General features: G+C 50.7%; 1 long non-coding RNA gene across 1 annotated transcript; it reads right to left on the bottom strand.

Annotated features, from left to right (window-relative positions):
- Positions 1–2979: 2979 nt before the first annotated feature.
- On the bottom strand, positions 2980–10846 carry LOC144892695 (uncharacterized). The gene is made up of 2 exons (XR_013623910.1): positions 10157–10846; positions 2980–3484 (listed from the first exon to the last, which is right to left on the bottom strand). It is a non-coding gene; the product is annotated as an uncharacterized LOC144892695 (long non-coding RNA).
- Between the last annotated feature and the right edge of the window lie 1265 nt (positions 10847–12111).

Here is a 12111-nt window from a genome sequence, read left to right as displayed (position 1 = left end):
TGGACTTGGTGGAGATGAAAAGCTGGATGTCATCGGCGAAGCAGTGGAATTGGAGACCATGACGGCGGATTAAGTGACCGAGGGGGGACAGGTAAAGGATAAAGAGGAGGGGGCCAAGAACTGAACCTTGGGGGACACCTTGGGGGAGGGGAGCAGTGGGGGATTTGCAGTTATTGATGGAGATGAACTGACGTCTGTCAGAGAGGTATGATTTAATCCAAGAGAGGGCAGTGCCGGTAATGTTAAAGGTGGTTTCAAGTCGGGTGAGGAGGATGGTGTGATCGATGGTGTCAAAGGCAGCGCTGAGGTCGAGGAGGATGAGAATGTTGAGGTTGCCAGCATCAGAGGAGAGGAGAAGGTCGTTGGTGATTTTGAGGAGAGCAGTTTCAGTACTGTGGTTGGACCGGAATCCGGATTGGAATGTTTCATACAGGTTATTGGCAGAGAGGTGATGCTTGAGTTGAGTGGCTACAGCGCGTTCCAAAACCTTTGACAGAAAGGGTAGGTTGGAGATGGGTCTGAAGTTATTTAGGGTGTCAGGGTTTAGTCCAGGTTTTTTCAGAATGGGGGTAACAGCAGCAATTTTGAGGGATGGTGGGACGATGCCTGTAGACAGGGAGGAGTTTATTGTTGCAATGATAAGTGGAGAGAGAGCAGGAAGGGAGGCCTTGACAAAGCTGGAGGGGATGGGGTCAAGAGTGCAGGTGGCAGTTTTCATTCCGATGAGGAGTTCAGAGAGGTCAGTAGGGGAGACTGGGGAGAATTGAGACAGGGGATGGCAGGATAAGGGGGGGCAGGTGGTTTGAGGGGGAGCGGGTGCGGCGGTGGTCAAGCTGTTGTAGATGTTTTCAATTTTGCGTTGGAAGAATGAAAGGAAGGAGATGCAGTTGTCTATTGTGAATGACTGGGTGGTGGTGTTCAGGGGGCTGAGGAGTTTGTTTATTGTAGAGAAGAGTGCTTTTGGGTTTCCGGAGCCAGAGTGGATAATTTGAGAGTAGTAGGCGGAGCGGGCGCGGGAGAGGGCATCTTTATAGTGTTGTATGTGGTCCTTGTAGGCCTGGGAGTGAACTGTGAGACCTGTTTTATTGCGGAGTCTTTCAAGTTGGCGAGCACGAGTTTTCATTAGGCGGAGCTCAGGGGTAAACCAGGGAGCAGAATGGGTGAAAGAAACTGTTTTGGTTTTTATAGGCGCAATTTGGTCAAGGCAGGAAGAGAGAGTGTGGTTGTAGTAGTCAGTGAGGTCAGAAGGGGTGTGGAGGTCAACGAAGGGAGAAGTGGACATTTTTTCAGAGAGGGTCGATGAGAATGAGGCAGGTGAAAAAGCGTTTAGCTTACGGAAGTTGATAGTGCGATAATGCCTTGGTGCTGGGGTGGGGATGTTGATGGTCAGAGTGATGGCTAGGTGGTCAGAGAGAGTGAGGTCGGAGCCAGAGAGATGGTGCAAAATTAGTCCAGTAGAGCAGACAAGGTCCAAAATGTGACCACGGTTATGGGTAGGAAAGTTGACATGTTGAGTGAGGTTAAAGCAGGTGAGTAAATCAGTGAAGTCAGTGGTTAGCGTGGAGTCAGTGGAGTCCATGTGGATATTGAAATCACCAAGGAGGAGGATTGAGGGGGAGAGGGAACATAGCTGGGTCAGAAAGTAGGAGAAGTCAGACAGGAATGATGGGTGTGGTTTGGGAGGGCGGTAGACAACAGCCATGACTGACTGTGTGTGACCAGAGAGTTTAAAAGCCAGGTGTTCAAATGATGGAGCAGATGAGATGGAGATGAGGTTGGTCTTGATGTCTTGTCGGTGAATAACGGCAATTCCACCACCTCGGCCCTCCGAGCGTGGTTTATTGATGTAAGAATATCCATTGGGTGTGGTGAGGTTGAGCGTGTAGTAGTCCAGTGGTTGTTGCCAGGTCTCAGTGAGACAGAGAAAGTCCAGTTTATTTTCCAGGATGTAGTCGTTCAGGATGAGGCATTTGTTGTTGAGGGACCGGGTATTGAACAGGGTGAGCTTGATGTTGTTTTGTACGGCGGGTATGAATCCAGGTGATTTGGCCAGGGTTCGCAGACAGGAGGTGCGATTTTGTGCGTTGTTGTGACCAGGTGTGTTGGGACGATGAGTGGGAGTGCGCTGAGCCGACCAGAGGATGGGGATGGAGTGACCTGATTGTAAATAAACAAACTTACGACCGGAGCCACGGTGAATGTACCTGGGTCGACGCAGGAGTCCATTCGATCTGATTGCAGAGATGCATGATGGGGTGGAGCGGGTTTTAAGCAGGAGAAGCCTTGCGGCAGAGTACCGCAGAGCCATGCCAGCAGGAGCGAAGGCAAAGCGAGCACGCGGCCAAGGGTGAGGAGGCGAAACAATCGACACAACCAACGGGAGTGGGCCCGAGGAAACAGCGATGGAGCCGAGCAGGTGAAGCCCGGAGCAGCAGAGCAGAGCCGGGACCGCGCAGAGGAAGACTCAATGGCCATAAATCCGCCACGACCACCAGGAAAGCAAGACACGGACAATGGTCCAGTCAGAGAAGCGGCGAGCAAACGACGCCAGCGTCCTCTCACGACCGGACCGGAAAAACCGGTTGAGTTGAATAGGGTTGAGTTGATTTTCAGGGTGAAGACACCGTCAGACCGACAGGTAAGCCGCAGCATTCTCCCCCAAACCCCCCTCCCCCCCCATAACCCCCCACCAACCCCCGCTCGTGTTTGATCTGCCACTGCATTGGAAACGCCTCATCTTACTATAATTCACCAAATGTCCGTCTGTCTGTTCGAAGGTACCGCAAAAACTGCTGAACCGATCGCAAAGATATTGTTATAGATCGCGGTTAGATGTTATAGACCGAGCGGTGGTTTAGAACCGCGACCTAACAAAACTCACCCGATTCACCCAGACTTTGGCCGTATCGCACCCCAGCTGCTCAATGAGGGAAAAGACGAAAACGACGCAATGCAAAGAGGAAAATGAAGACAAACAGGTTGGAAATACTACTAAATTTATTCCTACTATTTACACACAAGCAACAAAAAGCAATTCAGTTTATTTACAAGTACAAGACGCATGTGACACAGTGCAAATTTAGCTTATCTACAGACTTAACTTATTACCCAGGACAGAACAAACAAAGACGACTCACACGGGGAATGCCAGGGATGGCAGAAGGTGGATGGCTGGCGGGAGAGGAAAGGTCCAAGGGGGGTCTTGCAGCACAACCGGCGCGTTCAGCAGCCGCCGTTCCGTTTCGGCCCTGCTCCGAACCGCCGTTCAGGCCCCCTTTGGCGGTCGGGTGTCGCGGCTGCGGTGGCCTCCGTCCGCTGCGTTCCCAGGACTTGTCTCACTGGTCTGGTCCCTCAACCCTCAACTCTTTCTTGCTTCTCTCACTCCTCACCACCGACTTCTCTCTCTGGCAACCGACTGTGACCAACTCCTTGCAACTCTCTTTCTTCTTCTCTTCTCTTCTCATCTCATGCTCATCTCCAAGGCCTCTCTCTTAAAGCAGTCCCTTACAGTCGCTTTTATCACCTCCAGCGAAATCAAGCCGCCGACTCCGAGGGCACACCTACCGGGTCACTCACCGCGACCCTCGGGCTCCGCCCCGGACGACGACGGGCGGGCGCGCCCCTCCCCTCCTCTGACGAGGTGGAGACACGCCTTTCTTCCCTGACTCGAGCCTCGTGGTCAATGGCGGTTATTGGAGGGGAGGTGATTGGGAATCGAGGCTCAGCAATGACGAGAGGGGATGTAATATGGCAATCGAGGGTCGGCAATCACGAAAGGGGGGATGTGAAGGAAATGGGGATTTTTGGGGATGGGAATGGAAGGGGATCTATTCTCTTTCACTGGTGCAATGGAGTATTTCAATTAATGGGAGACACAGCCTTATCTTAAAACACAGAATAAGATATAACTATCGAACATGAATATCCTATGATTGGCTGACGTGTATGCTTGTGGACTATGGGACGCCCTTTTGATCTTACACAGCTCCGGAGGCAGGAGGCACAGCACAACAACAATAATAATAATCATACAGCACACAATAAAAAAATATATATGCAGTCCTCATATCCACAACACTGCACTCTCCTCCTCTTAGGCACGTCCCGGGCCTACAACTTTTAGCTTTAGCGTGACACGTAGGTGTAGTTCCCTCTATTTTTAACCTGACCCTGAGTGCGACAGTTTAAACATAAATAAATGTGTCCCGCTGCTCCATTGCACCCTGCCTAACAGACTTTCGCCCACAGTTAACCGAATTGCGGAATGGTCTTCAAACTATACACTGACGGTGGGGAGCATTATTTACAATGACTCTGCTTTTATTTACAAAACTAACCCAGGACCTGTAATTGTTCTTTCTGGGGGGAGGACAGTCTGCTCTGCATCAATGCACCATTAAAGCACCCAAAAACGCACCAATACACACCCAAGCACCAATCGGTGCAGTCCCCATTGTTCAATGAATAAAATAAAACCAACAAACCCAACCCTGCAGGTGTCTCTTGCTCTTCGGCTCCCTCTGCTGGTTATCATTATTTCTTCCAGTTGTTGTCATTTTCTTTGCTTTGCTTACTGGCGGCCTATTTTCAATAAAACTTGCACCCAATGTGTCCTTTTTATTTATTTATGGCCCACCAGGCCGACTATGTGTATGGTTCACCTGTGGGGCATTGGTGCCCTGTGGCCAAGGTCCGCTAGCAAGATTTCGGGCCCTCATGGCCGGTTCCAGCAGAGGGGCCATGCCCCAACCCATGGGGTCCATAAGTGGTGCTCGGCCACTGACATGTGGTCCATAATGTGGTGCATCGATGCAGACAGCTGGTTCTGGGAATTTCGGGCGCACAATGGCCGACCCACGCACGCTCCCCTCGGCGCCCAACGGCGCTCAGGTCCTCATGTGGGAGACAAAAAAAGGGGGGACAAGACAGATGAGCGAGGGGTAAGGTCTCAAGGGTACACATCAAAAAGGCAATGCAAGGCGAAATGCGTACGGAGGGCGAAGTGAGAAAGCTCGTCCCTACCGTACGTCACCCCCCTGTTACCTAGCCCACCCTTGCCCTTACCCCATATGTACAAAACCTACACATTACCAATTCGTCACTACTGTCACGTCTTCCCCATATTTCCCCTATATCAAATTCGTCTCCACAATCCCTCTACTTCAAAATTTGCCATCATCAATTCATCATCAATCCTCATAAGGAGGCAGAGATGGAACATCAAAGCACAATGTCACACCCACGTCATGATGCGTCTCACATTCCAAACATTTGCACAATAAAAAAATAATAAAACCTGGCATGGTGTGGAGTTACCTGTCACCTCCGGTGAGTGGGTGCAGATGGTGCGAGGAGATCCTCCATCCTAACTATCCTCTAAATGACTTTAACACACTTTACACTACCTGGGGTCTTTCTCCGGCCAAACCATTGGCCCTCTTACACTATGGGTTCTAAAAACCAATTCCCATTGGCCAAACTGTGGTGCTTTTCAATTTGGGGTCTCACTCCCCCGATTCATCTCCCGGTGCCCTCGCACAATTTCTGGGCCGCGACGTGTAGCTCTCCCAACAGGTCTACCCACCTGCACACCTCCACCACTGTAGTTGCCACCCGAGCTTACCTAGCTCCTCACCCTAACCTATCTAACTGGGGGCAGCCCCTCTCCTGGCTCTGTCACCCCATGGTGCCCTCTGGCACTGGGCTACCCGGGTCCGTCCTCCGGATCCTCGGGCCCCATCCACAACAACTACTACCGGCTCCCAGAGCCCACCTGCGGCCTCACCTGGCCGACATCCTCACAGTGGTGGAGTGCTCAAACAACTACACACACTAACAGGCTACACGCCCAGCCATTTCCACAACACTAATGCACCCATCCACAGACCATTCTTTCACCCGCACCACAGATGCCAATATCCAACCACAATTTACCTGTACCCTCTACCTAACACTTACACTACCCGCCCCGGGTATCCGTGATGGGGGTCCACTCTTCCCCCATTCACACCTTCGCACCATCCACTCCACTCCACAATTTCCACCATACTCACTCCACGACCATCCATTCCAATACTCCATACCATTTATTCCATACACCTGTCTTTCATTCACCTGTCGTTGCACACCTGTGCAATCTCACCTGGTGCCACCTGCACCCTCCTCCTCTTTCTGGACCAGTTGGTCAACGCAACACACATCACCATCACTCATTCATACACTGCTCCACACACCTGTTCAGTTGCACACCTGTGCAATCACACCTGTTCCATTCTCACCTGTTCAATCCTCACACACACGGCATCATCTCAGCTAACTTCTCCCCTCTGAAACTTGCGCTTCCCAGTCGTCCCTTTAAACTATTGCGCTCCCACGTCATTATCATCCATACTAATCTACCTGCGTCCCCACTACAGGTATCAGTCACTAACTAAACTTAACGTTACCTAATGTCAATCTTCGCTAGATCCCTACACACCATATCCTAACCCACCCGGGCTAGTTTTCACTGCCATACACCCCATAATCTAGTGCTCCTTTGCCCCCATCTGTGAGGGATGGTGGATTTGCCATCCCATCACATCGGGGGTCTCTCACTACCAATTTCGCTCGTCCAAATCCAACAATTCAAAAATTTTCCATTTACTGCCAATTCCATTCACTTTTCTAAATTTCGTTTTAAATCACTATCACTATCACCATCACCCGTCTACTTATTACATCCTCTCGGTGCGCCAATTCACATCACCCGTCTACTTATTACATCCTCTCGGTGCGCCAATTCACATCTACAGCCCGGCTTCGTACAGCCGAGCAATGAACGCGGGTCGTTTTGTGCCAGCGGCTGGATACGTCCCGCATTCGGGGCAGGGACGGAGGCTTACCCGGGCCGAGATCCCATGCACCACTTCGGCGTGGAGCCATCCAATGTCCCGATCTCGACCTGCCGGCACGTCTCAATAGAAAGTGGTCGCCATGACGACCCTTCCTATCGAGCTGCCCGCTCCGCCTTGTGGAGCCCGGACGCGGCCGCTCCACGCGAGGCCCAGCGTGGATCGCGCACGGCGGTCCTTTCGAACCCGCCGTGGCTCGGATCTCCGCTGGTTCTCGCGGCACGCGAAGCCCGGCACGCACCGAGGGCCCGATCCGGCTAAAAGTCGACCTAACCTTTAACCCGGTTACCGTCGACGCTTCACCTGCAGGCCTACATGCATACGCTACCTCTTTCTTGCTCATACATGCAGCCGTTCCCATTCTCCTCGTACCTTTTCTTTCACACCTCGGTACACTCATTCCGCTCACCGACTTGGTCACACACCTGACCACCGAACACTTTGGCACACATTCGTTGCTCGCACACCTCACCAATACACCTCTTCGCGCCCCTTTCTCGGTCACCTCCTTTGTGACAATCACAGGTGTGCTCTCACCCGCACACCCAACCACGTGTCTCACTACCAATTCCAGCGTGCATTCCCACTCACGCTCTACCATTCCAGGTGTGCATCCTTCTATTCCAGGTGTACATCCTCGCTCACCTGCCACAACCAACTCACGCTCCGTTTCACTCTCACTACTCTCACCTCCACTCTCGGTCGCGCACTCACCCTTACTCTTGACAGCATGCGCTTTCCCCATGCACCCGTCCGTTACACACCTTTCTCGCGCATCCTCCCGCGCACACTTCTTCGTTACTTCCTCCGTAACACTCACCACAGGCATGCATTCTCCCTTACTCTTGACAGCATGCGCTTTCCCCATGCACCCGTCCGTTACACACCTTTCTCGCGCATCCTCCCGCGCACACTTCTTCGTTACTTCCTCCGTAACACTCACCACAGGCATGCATTCTCCCTTACTCTTGACAGCATGCACTTTCCCCATGCACCCGTCCGTTACACACCTTTCTCGCGCATCCTCCCGCGCACACTTTTTCGTTACTTCCTCCGTAACACTCACCACACCGCGCTTCCCTGTGCTCCCTCGCACACGCGCTACGACCGGCTCACTCCTGACGGTACACTCACTCCTCGGCGTGCACTTTTTCCTCACACACCCCATGGTCGGACATTCTCGCACACCTCTTTTTTCGCACACCAGACCTGTCGCACACTTCACCAACGGCCTCTCACGAACACCCGGATCCAAACCAATCCCCAAGCCAACTGAAGCTTTCCTCACATCATATACATTGCCACTCACCTCCGTACCTTGTCTCCGCACCTCCTTTGCCACCTGCAAACTTTTTATTTGGTTAGTGAGCATCACATCATGATTTGAACACAGACCTTGTACATATTCCATGACTTCCTCCTTTATCTCCCTCTTAGTTTCTGTCCGTCCCTTCTTAATTTCACTCACCTCTTCTCCCACTTCCTCTAGTTTTTGTTTAACCTCTTTTATTTCTCGGTGCGTCCCCTCAAGTTCGTCCTCTAAGGCTACCGTGACCGTCTCTATGTGCATCCTCACCTGCCGGTCCTTTGTCTCCATTATCTCTGTCACCTCCTCCACCCTCATTGTCAGTTCCTCCCGTACCATCTGACATTGCCTCTGCGTCGCTATTAATTCGTTTTTAATTTCTTTTTGTGTCGCCTTTAACCCTCCTAGTACCGCAGTGTTCTTTTGAACCTGCTCCACTAACTTAGTTTGTCCCTCTGTCAGCTGCTCCACCTCCTCCGTCAGATCTTCTATTCCCCCCTGTAACTTTGCCGTATTATTTCTCACCTCTTTCTCTATACGCTTTTCGCCTCGCTTTACCTCCTCGCGCAGCCCCGAGACCTCCTCACTCACCCCTCGTCGTATTTCCTCCATCTGGTTCCCCATCTGTTCGATTTCCCGAGCGGATTGTTCCCCTATTTCCCGCAATTTGTCCTCCATCCTATTTTCTAACCCCATTAACCCATTTTTCACTCCCTCTATCTGATTCTCCTGGGCAGCCATTCTATTTTCTACCCCCTCTAACCCATGTCTCACCTCTTTTATCCCATTGTCTAACCCCTCAAAATTTTTGTCTACCTTCTCACCAGTACCCCTCGCTTCGTCCCTCATTACCCCCATCTTGCCCTCCAATCGCTCACCCTGAGCATCCATCCGGTTCCCCATTACCCCCAATTGGTTCCCCATTACCCCCAATTGCTCACTCTGAGCATCCATCCGGTTCCCCATTACCCCCAATTGCTCACTATTCTGGGCCATAAGGGCCTTCATTTGTATAAAAAAAAGGTTCAAATCCATTGGCATCTCCGGTTCGCCTACCGCGACCATGGGCGTGGCTAAATGTGGCGCCGCTGTAATCACGTGCGCTAGAGCGCCATTTTGTGCACCTGAAATTCCCGCAACCACATTGCCATTTTCCTCCTCCCTTTCTTCCCCGAAGTCCTGGGTTACTTCTAACCCCTCTATCTCTCCCACCGGCATCCCGTCGCCTTGGACAGCCATGGCGCGATTTCAAAATTCGGGCTCTTCCTTTAAAACAAAACAAAGTTCGGCAGCTCGTAATTTTGACCAAAATTTTTTTTCTAGATGTTTTAAAAATTTGGTTCGGGCCCCGAATCTCACTCCCAGACACCAATTGTTATAGATCGCGGTTAGATGTTATAGACCGAGCGGTGGTTTAGAACCGCGACCTAACAAAACTCACCCGATTCACCCAGACTTTGGCCGTATCGCACCCCAGCTGCTCAATGAGGGAAAAGACGAAAACGACGCAATGCAAAGAGGAAAATGAAGACAAACAGGTTGGAAATACTACTAAATTTATTCCTACTATTTACACACAAGCAACAAAAAGCAATTCAGTTTATTTACAAGTACAAGACGCATGTGACACAGTGCAAATTTAGCTTATCTACAGACTTAACTTATTACCCAGGACAGAACAAACAAAGACGACTCACACGGGGAATGCCAGGGATGGCAGAAGGTGGATGGCTGGCGGGAGAGGAAAGGTCCAAGGGGGGGTCTTGCAGCACAACCGGCGCGTTCAGCAGCCGCCGTTCCGTTTCGGCCCTGCTCCGAACCGCCGTTCAGGCCCCCTTTGGCGGTCGGGTGTCGCGGCTGCGGCGGCCTCCGTCCGCTGCGTTCCCAGGACTTGTCTCACTGGTCTGGTCCCTCAACCCTCAACTCTTTCTTGCTTCTCTCACTCCTCACCACCGACTTCTCTCTCTGGCAACCGACTGTGACCAACTCCTTGCAACTCTCTTTCTTCTTCTCTTCTCTTCTCATCTCATGCTCATCTCCAAGGCCTCTCTCTTAAAGCAGTCCCTTACAGTCGCTTTTATCACCTCCAGCGAAATCAAGCCGCCGACTCCGAGGGCACACCTACCGGGTCACTCACCGCGGCCCTGGTTGGTCGCGCGACCCTCGGGCTCCGCCCCGGACGACGACGGGCGGGCGCGCCCCTCCCCTCCTCTGACGAGGTGGAGACACGCCTTTCTTCCCTGACTCGAGCCTCGTGGTCAATGGCGGTTATTGGAGGGGAGGTGATTGGGAATCGAGGCTCAGCAATGACGAGAGGGGATGTAATATGGCAATCGAGGGTCGGCAATCACGAAAGGGGGGATGTGAAGGAAATGGGGATTTTTGGGGATGGGAATGGAAGGGGATCTATTCTCTTTCACTGGTGCAATGGAGTATTTCAATTAATGGGAGACACAGCCTTATCTTAAAACACAGAATAAGATATAACTATCGAACATGAATATCCTATGATTGGCTGACGTGTATGCTTGTGGAATATGGGACGCCCTTTTGATCTTACACAGCTCCGGAGGCAGGAGGCACAGCACAACAACAATAATAATAATCATACAGCACACAATAAAAAAATATATATGCAGTCCTCATATCCACAACAATATTTTGGGTGGGTAATCCTGGGACCCCTGGGAGTAAAGTAGACCATTTAGTTTTCCCAATTTCAGCTTTGGTCTCCAGCATTCTCAGGTTTGGACTCCCGGATAACATTCGCATAACGTTCGTTGTGTCGATGTTCTCATTGTGACGATGTTGTGGCGATGTATGTGTTCACGGTCGTGTTTGACGTGATGGTGTGAACGTAATTTCATAATGTTTTTCGTTTCGTAATCCTTTAATGAACGTTTAATGTTTAACGAACGTTTAATGCCCTTCGGTGTCCGGGGCCACACGCGCGCTACACTGGATGGGCCAGCGTGTACCTTGCTCTCGGGTAAACCGCTGAGCCCCATCCGTGATGGGGACTGGGGCTTGAGACAGTGTCCCATGAACGAGGAATTCCCAGTAAGCGCGAGTCATCAGCTCGCGTTGATTAAGTCCCTGCCCCTTGAACACACCGCCCGTCGCCGCACAAACATCACAATGAAACAATCACAATTCACATATTCGTGCAATTCGAGAAAAGGAACTTTTATCAGCAATGTCGTCTATCCTGAAGTTCTAAGCTGAAGAAGAGGTACAAAATCATTCAATTATTTTCCCTAAAGAAAAGCGTACAGTTGATATCACGATTTGAAACACGATGGAATAATATTTACCGATATGAACAGTGATGTGGCTTTTAATGAAATTCTAAATATACTGTTTTGATTTTGATGATTTACGTGTGATATGATTTGACGGATGTTTATATGAACTGGCAACGGTACCCGCCCTATGGGCGGGGCTTCAATTGGGAAGGCCAAATGAAAAGGAAAAAAAATATCGGAAATTGAAGGTTTTTTTTATTTTAAACGATTCATGTAAACATCCGTTGAATCATATCACACGCAAATCATCACAATCTAAACAGTATCTTTAGAATTTCAATAAAAGCCACATCACTGTTCATATCGGTAAATATTATTCCATAGTGTTTCAAATCGTGATCGACACACTATGATCGTGATGATCGTGATCGTGAATCGTGATCGATAATAGTGTTCACAATCGCTGTGTCATATGTACTCCCGATACGTGTACCAAATTCCCGATACGTGTAACTGTACCAAATCAACAGTTAAAAGGATTTTGAGCCGATAGCTGTTCCGGCCTTGGCAAGATCGATGGAGACTGCGTTTATTGTCCTCCGTCGCACCACGGAGCGAAAGGGGTACTATGGTTTTCCCCTCCTTCCGTGTGTCCGTCCGTGCGTGC

This window comes from Myxine glutinosa, chromosome 6 (assembly GCF_964187855.1).
Source record: "Myxine glutinosa chromosome 6, kmMyxGlut1.1, whole genome shotgun sequence".
NCBI lineage: Eukaryota > Metazoa > Chordata > Myxini > Myxiniformes > Myxinidae > Myxine > Myxine glutinosa.
The sequence above is the reverse complement of the archived record's forward strand: the minus strand, read 5'-3'. Positions and strand labels throughout refer to the sequence as shown.